Genomic DNA, 21290 nt, shown 5'->3' on the forward strand with positions numbered 1-21290 from the left:
TCTGCTTTGAGAGGCTAGATGGGTAGTGGTGGCATTTAGGGATCAGGAAAAAGACTTTTGGTGGAAGAGATTTTGAAGATAAGGTAAGAGTTCAATGTGAGAAATTTTAAGCTTGAAATGTTTGTGGTACATCCCAGTGGAGATATCAAACAGGAAAGTGAACAAACTAGATAAACTAGTCTGGAGTCCAGAGGAGAGATCTGGACTAGAGATTTAAACATGAGATCAAAGGCTCATACTCTTTTTTTTTTTCATGTTTTATTTTAGAATAGTTTCAGACATACAAGAAAGTTCGAAAATAGTACTGAAAAATCCTGTTATACATCCAGGTTTCCTAAATGTTAAAATCTTACATGGCCACAGTACAATTATGAAAACCAGGGAATTACCATTCATACAGCACTATCTAATGACAAACATTATCCAAAGTTTGTCAGTTGTCCAACTTGTATCCTTTTTTGCATCCAACATCCAAATCTGGGATCACACATTGCGTTTAGTTGTCATGTCTACTCAGTCTCCTTTCATCAGGAACAATCTTTTGTCTTCATAACCACAGCATTCTTAAAGAGTACTGGCCAGTTATGTTGTAAAATGTCCCTTAATTTGGGTCTTTAGAGAGTCCTAACTAATATAATGAGTAGAAGGGTAGCTTTGGACCTCCACCGAACCCTTAGATCCTGTTACAGAAAGACCTTCCTGCTCCGAACACTGAGAATTCCTGGCTGCCATTGCTAGTGGGCTGAGGGGGATAATCTTCAGTGAGGAAAGGGTGAGAGGGTGGGGAACAGAAAAGCAGCATAAACCAAAACTCTCTTTTGCACAGCCGATTCCCCTGCTGAAGCAGGCCTGAATGAGAAGTGGGAATATGTTTTAACCTTTCATGAATTTCAGAGTTTTGACTATTACATGGGGCCAACTCTTTTAAGTATTACACTTAGACTATTCTTCGGACTGAAGTGACCAGAAGATTCTTATCATTTGCGACATAGGGAAGCAATTTTCCTACTCCAAAATGTGTCTCTTTGGCATGAAGATAAATTTAGGCTGATTATTTTTAAGAAACAGAAGACTCGGGAAGTCTTGCTTTTTACTTCCTCCTTAGTTGCCTAAAGAATTTAGATAGAGGGCCTGTCTTCTGAATAGAGCTATCACCAGAGATATTTGAAAAGAATTTGGACTAGGTGTGGTCCATAGAGATCAGTTCTTTCTGGGTCCCATTTTCTCTGCATGGCCCAGCACAATTTGCTTACCAAACATCTGCTTTCCCATCTCCATGTCAATCACCTTCTTCCCCTTTGAAGTCCCAAATCACTACCTCTGATATCTTATTTATTTATTATTTTTAGCTGAAGATGGTATTTAAGGTGAGGGTTTCAGCCATTTTGGTGAGTTACTCAGTTTTCTTAGGTCTCTCCCATGTAACCATGTTATTAAACTTTTGTTTGATTTTCTCCTGTTAATCTGTCTCATGTCAATTTAATTCTTAGACCAGCCAGAAGAAGCTAGAAGGGTTGAGGAAAATTTCTTCCTCCCTGACAGAGATGAAGGAAGAAGTCATGAGTTCTGTTATAGAATTTACTCAAAGGACAGGAAAGAACTAGCTTAATAAAATTTCACTGGGCAAGAAGGGGTACAATTATTTTGTTTGTACTCCAGTTTCTTCTTTAAATGTAATAAACACATGTGCAAACAAGAAGACTAAAAATTCATCAACTAAGTATTCAGCTAAAATTTTTTAAAAAGAAAAATAGTCTAAGCCCAAAAAACATAGAAGAAAGAAAATAATAATGATATAAGCATAAATTAAGGAAATAGAAATCAAACAATATAAGATCAACTAAACCAAAAACTAATTGTTGGAAAAGAGTAACAAAATAAATTAACTTTTTCCAAGATTGAACAAGATCAAAAATAAAGAAAAAGCACAAATAAACAAGGCTAGATATTAAATAACAGGCATCACTATATGTAAAGTAAAAACTTAAAAAGAAGAGAATACTATAAACAGACTTATGTTCATGATTGAAAAAGAGCTGAAACAAATACCTTTCTAGAAAATGGATTCAAAAGGAATTATAAAATCTGAAAAGACTTATACACACTAAAAAACTGAAGGAACATTCAAATATTGACACACAACGATGGCACCCTCCTCAGAACCTTTTTAAGCTGAGTTTTATGAAACTTTTAAGGAAAAAAAATGATTCCAATCTTATAAGACATGTTTACACAATAGTAAAAAGGGTGTACACCTAAACTCCTTTCATGAGTCCAGGTAACTTTGATACCCCAAAAAAGATAGTATGAGAAAGGAAAATTAAAGGCCAGTCTTATTTATGAACATAGTTATAATACTCGTAAAAAAATATTTGCAAACTAAATCTACCACTGAATTAAAAAAAGAAACATCTTAACCAAGCAAGAATCATCTCAAGAATGTATGAATGATTTACTAACTGAAATTTTATAAAGTAATTACCATAATCACAGGCAAAGCAAGGTTAAAACCCATACAATGGCCCCTGTATCCTGTACTGCTGCTGTAAAGAAATCGCCACAAATTTACTGGCTTAAAACAACACAAATTTATTATCTTACAGTTCTGGAGGTCAGAAGTCCAAAATCAGTCTCAGTGGACTAAAATCAAGGTGTTGACAGGGCTGCATTCCTTCTGGAGGCTTTAGGGGAAAATTCATTCCCTTGCTTTTTCCGGCTTCTGGGGGCTGATCACATTCTTATGGTTTTAGGGTCTCATCTTCTATCTTCAAAGCCAGTAGTATAACCTCTTCCAATCTCTTTCTCTCTCTCACTCTGATGCTCTTTACTCCTTCTTATAGGGATCAGTGTGATTACATCGAATGCACCCAGACATTCTAGGACATTCTCCCCATCTCAAAATTCTTAATTACATTCGCAAAGTCTCTTTTGTTATATAAAACAAAATATTCACAGGATCTGGGGTTTAGAATGCAGCTGTCTTTGGGGGCTATTATTCAGCCTGCTACCTTTTAGAAAAATAATTTGATAAAATTTAACATGTGTTCATGATTTTAAAGTAAACAACCACAGTGATAACAAAACTCTTAGCAATAGAAATAGAAAGCAACTCCCTTAGCCTATGAACGGTATCTTTAGGAACATTTTCTTTTAAGATCAGGAACTACGCAAAAATTTTCATTATCATTTCTTCTGCTCAGTATTGTGCTGGAGGTCTTCACCAATGCAATAGATAAAATAAAGAAATAACTGGTAAAGCACCAGACAGAATAAAAGAAAAAATTTGTCAACAAAGAAATTTCTCCCAGAGAAAACCAAAGAGAGTCTACAGATAAATATTAGAACTAATGAGAAAATCTGCAAGGTTGCTGGTTACAAGATGAATTTACTCTTGTTTCTATATATCAGCAGCAAGCAAATAGAACATGCAAGATGTAATTTTAAAATTTCATTCAATCCCTACTTCATGTCACACACAAATATGAATTCCAGGTAGATTAAGGACAAATATTTAAGGCAAAACTATGAAACTTTTCAAAGGCAATATGAGAAATTAACTTTATAACACTGCAGTAGGGAAGGAGTTCATAAATAGGATACAAAAAAATGCAACCCATAAGAAGAAGACTAAATTTGTTCACTTTCTATGATGAACTTCTCGATCAAAAGACACATAAAGGGACCATAAAGGCAAGTCATAGTCGGAAGATAATTTTCAATATCTTCAATATCAGATGTAATTGAAACGAGATTAATATTCAGAATACATAGTGATCTTCTAGAAATCAACATAAAAGAGAGATACCCAATCAAAAAATAGGCAAAAGATTTAAACAGGCATTTCACAAAAGAGGAGATCCAAATGGCCAATAGGCTTATAAAAAGGTGCTTACCTCATTAGAATGAGAGAAATACAAATGAAAACCACAATCAGATACCATTCCATACCCAAAAAATGGGCAAAAATGAAAAAGCCTTATGCCAAGTGTTGTCATCAATATGGAGCAACAGAAACTCTTAGACAATGTTGGAGTGTAAAATGGTACACTGCTTAGGAAAATAGGTTTTACATTTGAACAGAAGTAGACACAATGATTCAGCATTTCCACTCCCAGGCATAGACTTTAGAAAAACTAGTACAGTGCCTGAAGATACATATACAGCATTGTTCATACCAGCATTTTTTGTAATAGCCCCAAACTGAAAACAACCAAAATGGCCATCTACAGTAGAATAAACAAAATTTAGCATGTTCACCATTGAAAATGCTCCACAGCAGTGACAGTGATTGAATAACCATCACATGTATCAATATGGCTCAGTTGAAAAATGTGATTTTGACTGAAAGAAGTATACAGAATAAATACGGCATGATTCTATCTATAGAGTTTGAAACCATCAAACCCTGATCAGTGTATTGTTCATAGATACATTCATAGGTGATAGCATTATAAAGAAAAGCCCTGTAATGTCTAATATGAAATTTACAGTAGAGGTTATACCAATGAAAGAGAAAGGGAGGAATAAGATCGTGGAGGTAAGATTCCCCATAAGATTCTGGGTAGTCCTAGTTTCTGTGGGGAAGGAAGCAGATGGTTTTTTTATGTTGCTGTTTTTACAGTGTTCAACATCTACAATGTTTCATACATCTTCTGTTTGTATATTTCGTTCTTTGTTTCTTTCATAGCCACACCCACACTCAAGAAATTCCATTCAGGTTAGCAATAAAAACTAAAAATTACTTAGGAATATATCTATAAAAGCAGGCATAACTCTTATGGAGAGAATTCTGGAACTTTCTTGAAGGACATACAATGAGTTAATGAACAAACCACGGCATTGGAACTCAGTATGGGTGAATGAAAAGATGACGATTCTCCTCAAATTTACTTTACATTTAGTGCATTTCTTTTTTCTTTTGGTGGATTTTGCTAAACTGACCATAAATTCTGTGGAAAGGTAAGGGACCCAGATTAGCCAATATAAATTGAGATACAGGATAAAGAAAAAAAAATTCACACAACATGTATTAATATAGTTTGTTTCTTTGAAAAAAAAAGACTGGGGAATGAAGAAATAGAGATAACATTTGTAGGCAACCCTTTTGAAAAGTTTGGCTGTGCAGAAGAGCAGGAATACAATTTGTCAATACTTGTTCTGGTACACAGAAACATTTCAGCTAATGGATCAGCTGCTTCCTGTGAAATTGAGACATAGTTTATGACACAGACAATCAAGCTCAGGGTTTCCCAAACTTGCCTAGTCATTAGAATTGCCTAGGATAGTTGTTAAAACTGCAGATTCCTTTGCCACATTCTAGACCAACTGAATCAGACTCTCCAAAGGAGGGTCCTGGGAACCTGTATTTTCCCAGTAATAAACTACCCAGGTGATTCTTCTGATTTGTCAAGGTTGTGTAACACCGATCACTTCCTTAAAGAATAATTGTTGTTACAAAGAAACATGATAAAACACATTTTGTGAAAGATTATACATAACTTTAAAATAATAGTAATCATCTAGAAAAATATATATTTTCCATAGATGAGAATTATTTCCACAGAAGTTTGGAATCTACTTTAGTTACTAAGAAACTCCTTAGGAGACACTCTCTAAATGTGTCTAACTTGCCAAATTAAAAAAAGAAATGTAAAAGTCTTAATTTATAGGAGCAGTTAATATTTATTTCCATTTACTTAGGCTCTCCAATTAGAAGATCATTGGTTTAGCTATGTTTTTCTTTTCTACATTTTTATCAAAGAAGGACGTATAATACAAATTTTGGTTTGTGGTTCTGTCCGAAAAGGTTTGTGTAGAGAACAAATGTATAGACACCAAGGGGGGAAAGAAGAAGTCTGTGTGTGTTGAGTTTCAAACTGTTTTTCTTCCTCTCAAGCTGAGCTTCTTTCTTCCTCAGTTAAAGGAGAATCTGTCCTCTGGTTTCCAGCCTTCAGAATCAAAACTTTTTCTTTCTTTCTCCCTTTCTCCCTCCCTTCCTTCCTTCCTTCCTTCCTTCCTTCCTCCCTCCTTCCCTCTCCCTCCCTCTCTCTCTTTTTCCTTGCTGTTTTTCGTTTTGTTTTGGACTGGGCTTTCCTTCAGTCACATTATTGCCGCTCAAAGCCCATGGTCTTCCTTGGGGAAAGCAGAGGCGTATCTAATTTATCACTATCACTTGTGATTTAATGCTTGTGTTACAACTTCTCAGATGGTAAGCACGTGTCAAAGTTTCATTTCAAACTTGCCAGACAGAGAAGGCTCCTAAGAAAGACAATTCAAAGATTTGCTCTTGGTAGAGACATCTTTTGGGGAAATAAGTGGTTAAGTAATCATTGTTAAATTAGCTTTCTTTAAAAAAAAAAGCATGACTACTTAAAGATCATTAGGCTTATTGCAAGATGACTGTAAGCTGAGTGATGTGACTCTAATTTCTCAAAAGGAGTTTGAATCTCATTATCATCTATCAGAAAATTGCTCCAGCATTTCATCACGAATACCAGCTATTTGCCAGAAGGTACTGTTAACTACATCACACCCCAGAGTTCTGCCTCAGCTCAAGTATGGGGTATTTTTCTTTTTCAGGCCTTTTTTCCCCCACTGAGAAATTCTTTTAAAAGCGCTAGCTCGGTCAAGAAAAGATACATCTCATTTTGTTTTTATCCTATGTGTATTAATCGAGTTTGTCACTTAGTTACTTATTACATTTTTTACAAATGGTAGAAATTAGACATAGGTTTAATTTGCACCATCAACATCAATATTTGCACTTCCATTGTTAATATTGCATTTAACCATCCCTCTAGGGAATATTTCTGAAATAAGGATATGTCTTACAACTGAACACACACACACCTAGTAAAGCTGTTGTTGAACTGATAGTGTGTCTTAAATAAATTTAAAAAATACATGTGACATTATACAACTTGGCACATGTGGCTTTACAGTGTTAGCTTCCTGACAGTAGGCCTTTTTTTTTTGTTTCTTGGTCTGTTTAAAACCCTTTATTATGTGGCATACATGAGAAAGGTGGGGTAATACAGCCTGGTCCCATTCTGTGAGAGGCAGGAAGCTCTCACTGTTTGTTGACTCCAGTGGGAAAGTTGGGGGAAAGGCCTTTTTTTTTTTTTTTTCCCCCGGTACGCGGGCCTCTCACTGTTGTGGCCTCTCCCGTTGCGGAGCACAGGCTGCGGACGCGCAGGCTCAGCGGCCATGGCTCACGGACGCAGCCGCTCCGCGGCATGTGGGATCTTCCCGGACCGGGGCACGAACCCACGTCCCCTGCATCGGCAGGCGGACTCTCAACCACTGCGCCACCAGGGAAGCCCGGAAAGGCTTTTTATCACCCACCCAAGGGTGGGGAGAAACAGGAGCGGCTGTGTAGTCGCATCCAGATAGTAGTCCTTTCCCCAAATTGGTGACTTCCATGCTTCCATGTTGCTTGGGAGGCTCTTCTCATTATGGAGTTTTCCTCATCCCTCTCTTAGGTCTTATGTAGTTAATAATTCTGTTCAGGTTTTTTTGGGTGAGGCTGCCTAGGTGTGCTTCTAATCCATGTATGTGCAGTAAGGGAAATTGCCCTCATCAGTCCAGCCTTGTGGTGAAAACATGTGTAACACAAATCAAGTTTGACCCTGCCAAAAGTGATTGCTTGTCGGTAGTGCTTCTAAGCGCTGTTATTCTGCTAACGGAGTCTCTCTTTTCTCTTGTTTGAATTATATTACAACACGTCCCCTTCTGTAATCCCCTTCAACACAGACCAGGCACTGGAGGAGAGCAGTGAAAGTTGATTGAAAACCCTGCAGAGCTACATATTGTACCCACCATAGAGTTCCATGTGGTGCTTGGCACTTACTTGGTACTGGCGCCATTTTGCTGGTGGTGGGTGCTTGTGGCAGTGCTGGCTGGTGAGAGACAGGGCTTCTCAGCATTTCACTACTGCCAGGGATGAATCTTTGACCTCACAATTCTAGAAATGGGAATTTTTCAGTATATTCAGCTGCTCCATTGCTGACTCGTGTTGCCTCAGTTCCCCAGATGTAGGTAGATAAGCCAGAACGTGATCTTACTAATTTACGGGTCGAGTGTATGCCTGTTGTAGTAACTGAGACGGTCACCATGGTCTCAGGGAGCCCTCCTTCCTAAGTACTGAGAAAAGTGAGAAACTGGACTGTAGCTTGTGTACCTGGAATCAGAACAGGAGCATAGTCAATATGTGGGGTGACGGGGGGGGGATATTTTATCTAAGCTTCAGGAAATAAAGACAAAATATGACTAGCCTACAACAGAGAGAGTTTCTTTACTGACTGCAGTTGACCAAGGTAATTAGTGTCAATGAGAGAATTGGAAGTAGGAAGTGGATTTAAAGGGGTCTAAAAGGGAGCTTACTTTACAACTGTTAAGAAAAATGGTGACATGACAAGTTTTGTTAATGATTGAAATGCAGACATCCAAGACTTTTCCAAGAGCCCAAAGGAGAAGAATGTCAGTTAGCAATAGACTTTAAAAATATCCTGCCTGGGCCTCAGATTTAAATTATGAACAATATTTATTCAAAGAAGTTAATCATGAATGTGACAAGAAACTACCTCCAAAGTGGTAGAAATGTAAGAACTTTAAAATGTGTTATGACTGAAAAAAACACGACAAATAAAACTTTTTTTAAACAAAAATAGGGACTATTGCAATCACAGCTGTGCCAAATCTGTGTGAAATACCTACTTAAACAGGTAGGAACGTCAGAGGGCCTGTAATTACTGTCTCTGCATTTCCTGTGGAGTCTATTTTGCAATACTTTGTTTGGAAGTCTTTTACCCCAGTTTGTGGAGAGATGAGGGGAAAGAAGTAAATTGGTATTATAAAAAAAAAAAGGAAAAAAATTTAAATATAAGAATAAGAGACCCGAGTTGCACAAACACCCAAGCTCATTAACATAAAGAGCTCTGTGCCACAAGAAGATAATGTCTGAGCAGATAAACAACACAGTTGTTTTCTTCTTCTGGCCTGAGTATGAAATCATCCCTGAGTTTAACGAAAGATAGATATTTGGATGAGTTGTATGAGTGCAAACGGAGGAAGGAAAAACAAACTAAGGCCCCTAAGGGAAAACAAATCAAAATAGGCATCTCATCTTGGGAAAGAGGAATTATATAAATATACATCAAGAAATTTGGACCTGCTATTGCATTAGCTCTTTTGGATATTAGGGATATTGAGGGAAACTTCTAGTTATCTTTGGTCCCCTGTCTATAAAACAAACAAGAATAAGCATAGATCTTTTCAATGGGTGCTGGAAAGTAAATGCAGGATTTTTGGAGAAAGTTCTAAATACTTTAGAAAGGAGCTTAGAAGAATATGATGCAATTACATTTATTGAAATAGAATGAGCACCATGGGCATGTTCATTCCGTTAATTACAGTAGTACGAACACTTTTATTTAGTGTTTGCTGTAATTTTAAAAATAAATAGACTTTATTATGGTATAGTTTGCATATAATAAAATGTGGCCATTTAAAGTATTGTCCACTGTGTTTTGATAAATGCATGTACTCACCACCGCCACAGCCAAGACACAGAACATTTTCCTCACCCCCAAAAGCTACTTCATAGTCTTTTGCAGTTATCAGCACTTAGTATTGTCAGGCTTTAAAATGTTAGTCATTTTAATAGAGATGTAGTGGTATTTCACTGTGGTGCTAATTTGCTTTTACTGATAATTAATAATATTGACCATCTTTTCAAGTGCTTCTTTGCCACTCATGTATTTTCTTTGGTGAATTGTTAGTTAACATATTTATGTTGGGTTGTTAGTTTTCCTCTTATTCAGTTAATGTGAGTTCCATATATATTCTGGATATGAGTCCTTTATCAGATGAATGTTTTGCAAATAGTTTCCCCTGTATGTGGCTTGCCTTTCTACTTTTCTAAAAGCGTTTTTGAAAAAGCAAAAGTTTTAAATTGCAATGAAGTCTAGTTTATCAATTATTTTCTTTTCTAATTTGTATTTTGGGGGACCTATCTAAGAAATCTCTGTCTACTGTAAAGTAACAATGACTTACTCCTATGTTTTCTTCTAGAAGTTTTATATTTTGTGCTATTACATTTAAAGCTATAAACTATTTTCAGTTAATTTCTGTGTGGCATGAGACAAGGGATGAGGCTGATTTTTGTCCATATGAATATGGATATTTAATTGTTCCAGCACTATTCATGCAAAGGAGTATTTTATGCCCCTTGAATTAGATTTGGATTGCTGTAGAGAATTGCTTGACTATATGTATGTATGTTTCTGGACACTATCTTATTCCAATGTTGTAAATGTCTAGTCTTGCACCAGTACCACAATTTATTGCTTATGATAGCTTTACAGTTTCGCCTGAAATCAGAGAGTATAGGCCCTCCAAATTTGTCCTTTTGTGGGGCTTGTCTAGGTCTTTGCCTTTTGGTATAAATTTTAAAGTTGGCTTGTCGAAAATGTGTCCTGGAATGATTTGACTGTTACTACACAGAAGCCATTGACAATTTTGTAGAAAATTGACATCTTAACAATATTGGGTCTTCTGATCCATGAATATGGAGTATCTATCCATCTATTTGAGATATTCTTTAATTTTTCTCAACAATGTTTTATAGTTTCCAGTATAAAGGTCTTGCATGTATTTTTCAAATTTATATTATTTCATGTTTTTGGATGATATTGTAAATTAAATTGTACTTTCTGATTGTTCTAGTATACTGAAATTAATTTTTCATATTGATTGTTTATTCTTCCATCTGACTAAATATATTTATTAGTTCTAACAGTTTTCTTTTAGATTCCTTAGAATTTTCGACATAGACTAACTTGTCACCTATGAATAAAGACAGTTTTGCTTGTTTCTTTTAGTCATTATCCCTTCAGCTCATTTACTTTCATCTTATTGCACTGGCTAGGAACTCCAGTACAATGTTGAAAGAAGTGAAAGTGAACATCCTTGATTTACCTTCAAAATTAGAGGAAAAGCATTCAGTTTTTACCGTTAAGTGAGATTTTAGCTATAAATTTTTCATTGATGTCCTTTGTCAGTTTGATGAAGTTTCCTTTAATTCTTAATTTGTTGAAAACTCATCACAAATGCCTGGTGAATTTTTGTCAGATGCTTTTTCTGCATCTATTGAGATGAATCATGTGGCTTTTCTCTTTTATTATGTTAATGTGGAGAATTACATTGATTGATCTATAAATATTAAATCAACCTTGTGTTTCTAAAATAAAACCCAGATGCTCATGATGTATTATCCTTTTTCTCTATTGCTGGGTTCTTTTTGTTAATATTTTAAAAGAAATTTTACATCTATATTCAAGAGAAATATAGGTCTATAATTTTCTTGTTATTCCTTTGCTTTTGGCATCAAAATAATACTGACCTCATAGTATTAAATGAGTTGGGAAGTGTCCTGGGGATCTCCAAGACCACCTTCAGGCTGATGACTCACTAGAAGGCTCACAGGACTCAGAAAACTATTATACTCATGATTACAGTTTATTACAGTGAAAGGATACACATTAAATTCAGCAAAGGAAAAGGTACATGGGTTGAAGTCCAGGAGAAACCAAGCTTAAGCGTCCAGGTTTCCTCTCTTAGTGGAGTCACATGATGTCCTTTATTCTTCTCCTAATGATGTGTGACAACATGTATGTTACCAACTAGGGGTGTTCACCTGAGTATTGGTTTGAGACTGCAGAGCTTCAGAGCAAAAACAGATGTTCATCATAAATCACATTCACATGAACTATCTGATCAAGCTGGTATCATGTGGCCCAAGGCTTCAGGCATACAAACACATTCTTATCAGTCAGAATATCCCAAGGGCTTAGAGATCATATCCCAGGAGGTGGCCAAGGGGCAGTACGAGAGGAAGGACACTCTTGAGAATGTGCAGGTTTTGAAGAACCCAGGCCTGTTGCATTAGCCCTTTCCTGCACAGGATGTGTGTCTGTAGTCTCTATTTTCTGAAAGAATTTGTATAAGATTGGTCTTATTTCTTATTAGATGTTGACTGTAATTTATCAGTGAGGCCATTTGGACCTCAAATGTTCTTTGTGGAAGGATCTTTAATTAAAAATGCAATTTCCTTAGTTGATGTAAGGTTATTTATGTTGTCTATTTTTTCTTGTGTCTTATTTGTATCTTTCAAGAAATTTGTCCATTTTGTTTAGTTGTTAATTTTTTGACACCACTTTTTTTAATGATATTTCCTTAAGTATGATAGATTGAAAACAGTTTCCCAAAGATATGTCCATATCCTAATCCCTAGAACACATAAATGTTACTTTGGAAAAAGGTAAGATGTAACTAAATTAAGGATTTTAGATGAGGAGATCATCTGGGATTATCCAGGTAGGTCCTAAATGCCATACAAGTGTCCTTATATGAGAGAGGCAGATTAGAGAGGTACACAGAGGAGACACTGATGTGAGGATGGAGTCAGAATAGGGAGTAATGGAGCCACAGGACAAGGAACACCAAGGAATGCTGACAGCCACCAGAATCTGAAAGAAACAAAGAAGGGATTCTCTCCTAGAGCCTTTGGAGGGGATATGGCCTTGCTGACCCCTTGAGGGTTTACTCAACCACTTTATACTGTGGAAGCAATAAAGAAAGGCCATTTATTAGAAATCCTATTCACTATATTTTAATTGCCTCTTTTCATGCCTGCTCCCCTTTATTTCACTATAAGCTCTTGGAATGTGGAAACTGTATCATATTCCATGTTGCACCCTCAACACCTAGAGCAATACCTGGGGCCAAGCAGGCCCTCCATTAATATTTGTTAACTAAATTAATAAAATTCTAGCAATGAGTCTCACCTGACATCTTCAGAAGACTGGCAGGATCATTATGTTACATATGCCCAGAAGGATGCACGGTTATTAGAATTATGTGAAGAAATTTCAAATATGCAAATAATATGTAAATGAGGAGTCTATTAGTGATGAAGCCATGGCTCAGTGGTAGGGGAGGTGGGATGCCAATGCAGATGAGGCTGAGCAGGTCAGGAAACAGGTATGATAAAACACGTAGGCAGAGAGATCACTGAGAGGCTCCTCATTAACACATTTAGGAAGCCTACATTTGTGTTCACAGTGAATACAGAAACACTAAAGTGATCTTTGTTTCTCTGGGAACAGAAACATAGGCTAGCAATTACTATTTAAAAAAGCAAATAGACAGCATTTCTGTATTCATGGTTGTCAAAGAGCAGCTTACATATATTAAAATATTTATGCTCCTTTCATTGCTATAACACTGTCAAACCTTATCACTTGTACTGGCTTTGAAAGAGCAATAAAGCAAGAGTGAAATGGCTTTATTTATTTTTGGATACATGCAAAAGATATTTTTATCTTAGTCAAGGACTAATTTAAAAGCATATTATGAAGTAATGAGAAGACTAAAAGTTTCTGTGTTTTCAGTTAAATATTAAAAGTGTACTAAATTTACAGCTTATGGAAATATAAGAAGAAAATACTTATCTAGGGAAAAGAAAAGAAGAAACTCCACACAACAAGGATTAGGAATGCTTGCAGGGGGACAAATTTCCATCTTGAATGGGGCTGTCAGATAACATTACTGGTGAATCGGGCAGGACAGAGACTAAATGGAGTCTGGATATATTTCTGTCTAGAGCGGCTGAAGCTACTCAGTACCAGTTCTTTGTTCCTATGGAACCAGAGCCTGTGTTACCAGTTCTTCAATTTGTTTTCCGTTCTGCTCATGGTTTTGGATGTTCTTCAAAAGTTGCACGTAATTCTCTTTTGATCTGTCTCATTTCCAGTTTGTTCCTGGCCTGGCATCCTTCCTGCATTTCCCTTCTCTCTTCAGCTGAACCACTTAAAAAAAATTTTCTTTTTATTTTATATTGGACCATAGTTGATTAACAATGTTGTGTTAGTTTCAGGTGTCCAGCAAATTCAGTTATACATACATATGTATCTATTCTTTTTCAAATTCTTTTCCCATTTACGTTATTACAGAATACTGAGCAGAGTTCCCTGTGCTATACAGTAGGTTCTTGTTGGTTATCTATTTTACACATGGTAATTTATATATGTCAATTCCAAACTCCCAATTTATCCCTCCCCTCACCTTTCCCCTGTGGTAACCGTAAGTTTGTTTTTTATGTATGTGAGTCTGTTTCTCTTTTGTAAATAATGAACCACTTTCCTAGTCTTTGAAAGATTCCTTTCTTTCCTCTTTCCTCTCTCTCTTTCTCTCTCCATCCTTCCTTCCTGCCTTACTTCTCTTCCTTCATTCTTTCTTTTAAAATAATTCTTTCTCAAATAGCTCTATTAAATGGAAAAATCTGCTTCCACAGTCCTTTAACCTTGCCTAGAGATGGACACACACACACACACACACACACACACGAAGCTTGGCATTTTAAGATTTGACGTACATTTATCTTGGGTTTTCAATGAAGTGTTCACAGATGCTTTCCAGCTTCCTGTGGGTTGTTGAATTTTTAAATGCTATCATTCAATATCCCTCTAACTAATCTCTACAGATTTTTCAAGTTTTTTCCCTAAAATTGAATAACTGGAATGGATTTCTCTTTTGTTTTGCTTTCTCTCTTCCACTGGCATGCTCAACTTAATTGGCATCATCCCAAACATTTACTGAGGGCTGCACCATAAGGCACTGTGCAAAGGAATGGGGACCCAAAAAATATGGCATGCCTCTCTATTTGCTTATAATCATGATGGGGGAGATAAGATATCACATGAAAAGATAAATAATGATGGAAGGTCATATATGGTAGGTAACAGAAAAGTAATGTAAACAAGTGCTATAGGAATTCAGGGATAGGAACAATTATTATGGCCTGAGAGAGAGAAAAAAAGGGTAGAAACGAACACTCATTGAGTGTTTATTATGTCGAGGCATTTCACATGTGCCATTTTCCTTTATTATTTCAAGAAAATGGGAGGTTTATAATGTTACCTCTTTTCAAAAGGATGAAACTAAGTGTCAGAGTGGTCAAAATGATATTCCCAAGAACACAGAGATAGTAAATTGCAATCCAGGATTTGAGATGAATAGTCATGACGTGTTTCAGAAGTAAAGAGTCTAGGAGAAGTGGAAGGCTCTTACTAGGTATAGTAGAGAAAAAGGTCTTTAATGATAAAGACGAGATCGGGTAATGCTTTGATGTCAGCTCCTTAGAGTGTACTTAATGCGTTCTAGAAGACTGTTTTAATACAATCAAATATTATATTTTACTTTAGAAGGGTAGTGATAAAATATTCTTAAACAGAATTTTATTTTTAAAATTTTTATTAAAATTTTTTTTATTGAAGTATAGTTGTTTTACAATGTTGTGTTAGCTTCTGGTGTACAACAAAGTTATTCAGTTATATATATATATGTTACATATATATATATAGTTACATATACATATATAGTTACATACATATATGTTTGATATATATCTATCTATATACATATAAATATTCTTTTTCATATTCTTTTCCATTATGGTTTATTACAAGAGATTGAATATAGTTCCCTCTGTTATACAGTAGCACCTTGTTGTTTATGTATTTTATATATTATAGTTTGTATCTGCTAATCCCAAACTCCTAATTTATCCCTCCCCCTCTTTTCCCCTTTGGTAACTATAAGTGTGTTTTCTATGTCTGTGAGTCTATTTCTGTTTTGAAAATAAGTTCATTTGTGTCATTTCCTTAGATTCCACATATAAGTGATGTTTTGTGATATTTGTCTTTCTCTGACTTACTTAACTTAGTATGATAATCTCTAGGTCCATCCATGTTGCTGCAAATGTCATTATTTCATTCTTTTTTATGGCTGAGTAATATTCCATTTTATATATATATATGTATACATATATGTACATATATACATATATCTATATATTATACCTTCTTTGTCCATTCATCTGTCAATGGATATTTAGGTTGCTTCCATGTGTTGGCTATTGTAAATAGTGCTGCTATGCACATTGGGGTGCGTGTATCCTTTCAAATTAGAATTTTCATCCTTTCCAGATATATGCCCAGGAGTGAGGTTGCTGGATCATATGGTAACTCTATCTTTAGTTTTTTAAGGAACCTCCATACTGTTTTCCATGGTGGCTGCACCAATTTTCATTCCCACCAATAGTGTGGGAAGGTTCCCTTTTCTCCACACCCTCTCCAGCATTTATTATTTGTAGACTTTTTATGATGGCCATGCTGACTGGTGTAAAGTGATACATCATTGTAGTTTTGATTTGCATTACTCTAATAATTAACGATGTTGGGTGTCAGCCATCTGTATGTCTTCTTTGGAGAAATGTCTATTTAGGTCTTTTGCCCGGTTTTTGATTGGGTTGTTTGTTTTTTGGTTATTGAGTCGTATGAACTATTTGCATATTTTGGAAATTAAGCCCATGTGGTTCACATCGTTTGCAAATATTTCTTCCCAGTCTGTAGGTTGTCTCTTTGTTTGTTTATGGTTCCCTTGGCTGTGTAAAAACTTATGAGTTTGATTAGATCCCATTTGTTTACTTTTACTTTTATTTCTATTGCCTTGGGAGACTGACCTAAGAAAACATTGCTATGATTTATGTCAGAGATTGTTTTGCCTATGTTCTCTTCTAGGAGTTTTATGGTGTCATCTCTTATATTGTCATTTTTAAAACAGAATTTTAGAAAATATCTTTTACGTATCTTCTTGCCTAGCAATTCCTGGTCTAGATATCTATCCTACAGAAATACTGACATAAGTGTGCAAAGATGTATGTAGAAGGTGTTTATTATAGCATTACTTTTAATAGCAAAAAAAATGAAATTAATCTACATGGGAGAGACTGGCTAGATGCTTATCAAGACTTCTTCCACTTCCTGCTCACAAATTCAAACAAATTTTCCAGCCTTCTTGGTGGACTACATGACTAGTTCTTGCCAGTAGAACATGAGTAGGAGAAATAAAGCACTTCTATCCATGCCTGTGAAGAGTGTTGTGCCTTCACACTCTCTCTTCCTCCTGTCTGCTGGGTGACCTTGAAGAAGAAAGGAACCTGATTCTTGTAGGGCCATGTGAAAGAGAACATCTCTTACTGATCCATTGGACTGTGACCTGAGTTCAGCCATAACCTTTAGTAAGTTAAACTGTTGAAGTTTCAGTGTTGTTTGTTATAGCTCTTAGCCTATCTAATTAATAAAATCTGATATATATCTAGAGGAATGAATTAATAACTTATGGTACTTGCATATTATGGATTGCTATGTGGTCAGTTAAAAGAATTGGGAAGATTTTTGGTACTGTCATAAAATCACCTCCAGGCTATGCTGTTAAGTGTGAAAAGCATTTCACAAAATAGTATGTATAATATCCCACTTATGAATATCTGCCACCCCAAACTCTGTTTGCATGTGCCTGTGCACAAATGCATAGGGAAATGGTTGAAAGGATACTGGGCTTTATCAAGGGGGTCCATCACATTTTTCTCTATGTACTTTATTATTTGAACTTTTAACAATAAAAATGTATGTAGGATTTTTATAAAGAAAAAAAGAAAAAGAAAGAATCTGTTCAGACTTTTTTACAGGCTTGGTGTAAGACTCAATTAATGTAATAGTTGTAAAAATTCTTAGGAGATAGTGCTAAATATATATGAGAAGTTTTATTATGACAAACCTCTTCAAATATATGTTGTTAAGATGTCTATTTAGATTTCTGAGCAAGTTATAATTTTTTTGTGCCATAGGAACGTCTTAGAGTTGCAGGTTGCTAGGCTATCTTAGCTGCTTAATAAGGAATCACTGTGACTACAATTTGAGATGCTTCCTGTCCTCTTATGCTTTTTTCCACACGCATCCTCCTCTTCTATCTAGTTCTTCTGAAGGTAAAATACTGGGAGGAGGGGGAGAGTTCTCTTTGCTTTTAAAGTAGCCTGGAAACATTTTACCAATTAGATAAAAAGATTCATAAACGGGGTGAGGACGTGCCCACACGGCAGTAATTTTCCCCTCTCTGCTTTGGGAAGAGAGGTCGTAAATAATGAGGATGTAATACTGTCAAAAGAAGCAGTAGATATAGAAATAAAGCTGATAAGGTTATCTGAAGGCAAGCTGAGGTTGTCTCTTTAATTCGCTTGAATGGGAATTAATTCAAAGGCATCACTACGTAGACCAGTGCGTAGACAAGTCTTCATGATGAGAAAACAGAAGAAGCAGCACTCTCTGCTTCGGGCTGAGCTGGGTTGGAATGTTGATTTAGCTAACTACATCATGTGCAATTTGGCAGAATGATAAGTTTCTCAGATATCTAGGGCAGTGTTTGATGCGTTCAAGGCACTCCATCAGTGTTTTTAAAAACAAGTTTTTAAGAAGTTGTTTGAAGGAGCACAACACTTAAAGTAATTATTTTTATGTCATTGTTCTGCTGAACCACTTTCCAGTGACGAGAGTCATTCTACTGTGTAGCTCATTTTACTTGGTAGGAAACCTTTGGATCTGAGAAGAGGAGGAGTAAGGGAGATAGAGGAGAAGTAGGAGGAGGAGAAAATGGAAGAGGGGAACCGGAGGAGGGGGTAGAGGAAGAAGAGGATTGAGTGAAGGGGGACAAGGAAGAGGAAGAGAAATATGATGAGTCACTTTTAGTTACGTGTCTAGATCACAAAAATGTTTTTTTTTCAGTCAATGAACTAATCAGATACAATCCTTCCTCTTTTTGACATAAAATTTTCATGACAGCTTTTACGTCTACAGTAATTTCCACTGACTGAGTAGTTGCTAACTTGTTACCAGAGGTAAACTACAAGTAGTATTATCTTTACTGCTACCTATTTTATTAAAATCTAAATCTTTTTTATTATAGTGACATTTATATAATCACATAGAAATATCTATGTATCAACTGTTTTCTGCTAGAAAAGCTATGGTTTAAATGTATTAGTGTATTGATAAATAGAAATTAGTTAAATTATTAAAAAAGTTGAAATTTATATTGCTGGAATTGTTGGTGATAGAATATATGGATCATATAGATCACCATGGAACTCCATGGTGAGTGATTTGTAGGTTCCACTGATTAGTTCTCATTGTTTTCTCAATGTCCCAAAATAAACAAAGAACATTTTTGAACATATGTTAATAACAATTGTGACGTTTCTGATTGCTACTTTATGTACTTAGGTTTGTTGATTAAAAGTTCAAGAAATTTCTTCATTCTGCTCAACTTGATCTTACAAATGAAGATTACCAGAAGGCGGTCAAAATATGACTGTATAACTTTTAAATTCTTCTTACAGAGAAGAATACACAATTATTCTTCATTAATAGAGTTAGAAATATTAATATTAATAATCATATTTAAAGACAATATAAACAAGGACGATTTAAGAAAGTAAGTCGGTAAGTTCAGTTGGGGACCATTCTTAGCAACCTTTACTATTAGACACCATTTGGTGTGGAACTTAAACTTCTATCTTGGAGTCATATAATTTCCTTGCTTAGAATGCATCTGCTGGAATACAGCTCAATGTCTTTTGGGCAACTAGCATATTGTAGAATGAATAAAGAAAAGAAAACCCACTACTACTCTGCCTGTCAATTCTTTCCATTGTAAAATGAGGGTAATAATATCAGCACATAATGTTATTGTGAAGCTCAAATAAGAAAATGTGTGTGAGGACTTCCCTAGTGGTCCAGCGGGTAAGACTCTGTGCTCCCAGTGCAGGGGGCACAGGTTCGATCCCTGGTCAGGGAACTAGATCTGGCATGCATGCCACAACTAAGAGTCTGCATGTCGCAACTAAAAAAGATCCAGTGTGCTGCAACTAAGACCTGGTGAGGCTGGAAGGAAAGAAGGAAGGAAGGAAGGAAGGAAGGAAGAAAGGAAGGAAGAAAGAAATAAAATGTGTGTGAAAATATTTTGAAAATAAAGGCATTATTATAAGAATTGCCCAACAGGTGTGATGGGAGGTGTTTCTCATGGCCCACTGGCAACTCGGTTCCATTCTTTTTCTTCTAGGATATTCCCTATATTATGAAATTGGAAGCCTGGAAACTAAATTTCACAGAATCCAAGCTGGAAAGGTTCTGGGTTAGATTCTGTCAAGGAGAAGCACCTGTATGTGATTTGAAAGATTGAGGAGAATCTTCTGTCCTCTTGCTACTTCAGCAGTAGAAGGAAGATGCGTGTATGCATCATCATATTCTCTCAAGTTCTGTTTTGAATAACAGTGCCTGCCAACACCCACGCTCTATCCCCAACCTGTGGCCTCCAACATCACCATATTAGTATAAAGCAGACGAATGAGGTTTATCTATAGTCAAGATTCATGAATATGATTTGATTCCTAGTTCTTCTTTTCTAAGGAAACCTGCCTCCTCCTTTTATACCTAGGGCAATTGACAGTGATGACATTAAATTACAACACTTGTTTTCACATCTGGAAAATTAGGAGATGAACTTCTTTTCTACTCTAAAATAGACAGAGTGACAAGCATTCAAAAATTCTTGTGATGTAGTGGGATTATCATAGATATTTTAAATTTCTTTCCTGTTAATTTCAATGTCTTTGTTATATCTGGGACCATTTCTACTGTTTTTTCCCTCCTGGTTAAAAGTCAAACTTTCCTTTTGCTTTATATATCTAGTAATTTTTTACTGTATGCTGGACATTGTATTTTTTTTTCAGTTTTTGTTTTGTTTTATTTTTACATCTTTATTGGAGTATAATTGCTTTACAATGGTGTGTTAGTTTCTGCTTTATAACAAAGTGAATCAGTTATACATATACATATGTTCCCATATCTCTTCCCTCTTGCGTCTCGCTCCCTCCCACCCTCCCTATCCCACCCCTCCAGGCAGTCACAAAGCACTGAGCTGATCTCCCTGTGCTATGCGGCTGCTTCACACTAGCTATCTACCTTACGTTTGGTAGTGTATATATGTCCATGCCTCTCTCTCGCTTTGTCACAGCTTACACTTCCCCCTCCCCATATCCTCAAATCCATTCTCTAGTAGGTCTGTGTCTTTATTCCTGTCTTACCCCTAGGTTCTTCATGACATTTTTTTTCCTTAAGTTCCATATATATATATGTGTTAGCATACGGTATTTGTCTTTCTCTTTCTGACTTACTTCACTCTGTATGACAGACTCTATGTCTATCCACCTCATTACAAATAGCTCAATTTCGTTTCTTTTTATGGCTGAGTAATATTCCATTGTATATATGTGCCACATCTTCTTTATCCATTCATCTGGTGATGGACACTTAGGTTGTTTCCATCTCTGGGCT

At 36.0% G+C, this 21290-nt stretch overlaps 1 long non-coding RNA gene across 1 annotated transcript in view; it reads left to right on the forward strand.

Annotated features, from left to right (window-relative positions):
- The window catches only part of LOC141278819 (uncharacterized), a 91471-nt gene that overhangs the window by 53006 nt on the left and 17175 nt on the right, over positions 1 to 21290 (forward strand). The window lies entirely within an intron of this gene.

This window comes from Tursiops truncatus, chromosome 5, assembly GCF_011762595.2.
Source record: "Tursiops truncatus isolate mTurTru1 chromosome 5, mTurTru1.mat.Y, whole genome shotgun sequence".
NCBI classification, from domain to species: Eukaryota; Metazoa; Chordata; class Mammalia; order Artiodactyla; family Delphinidae; genus Tursiops; species Tursiops truncatus.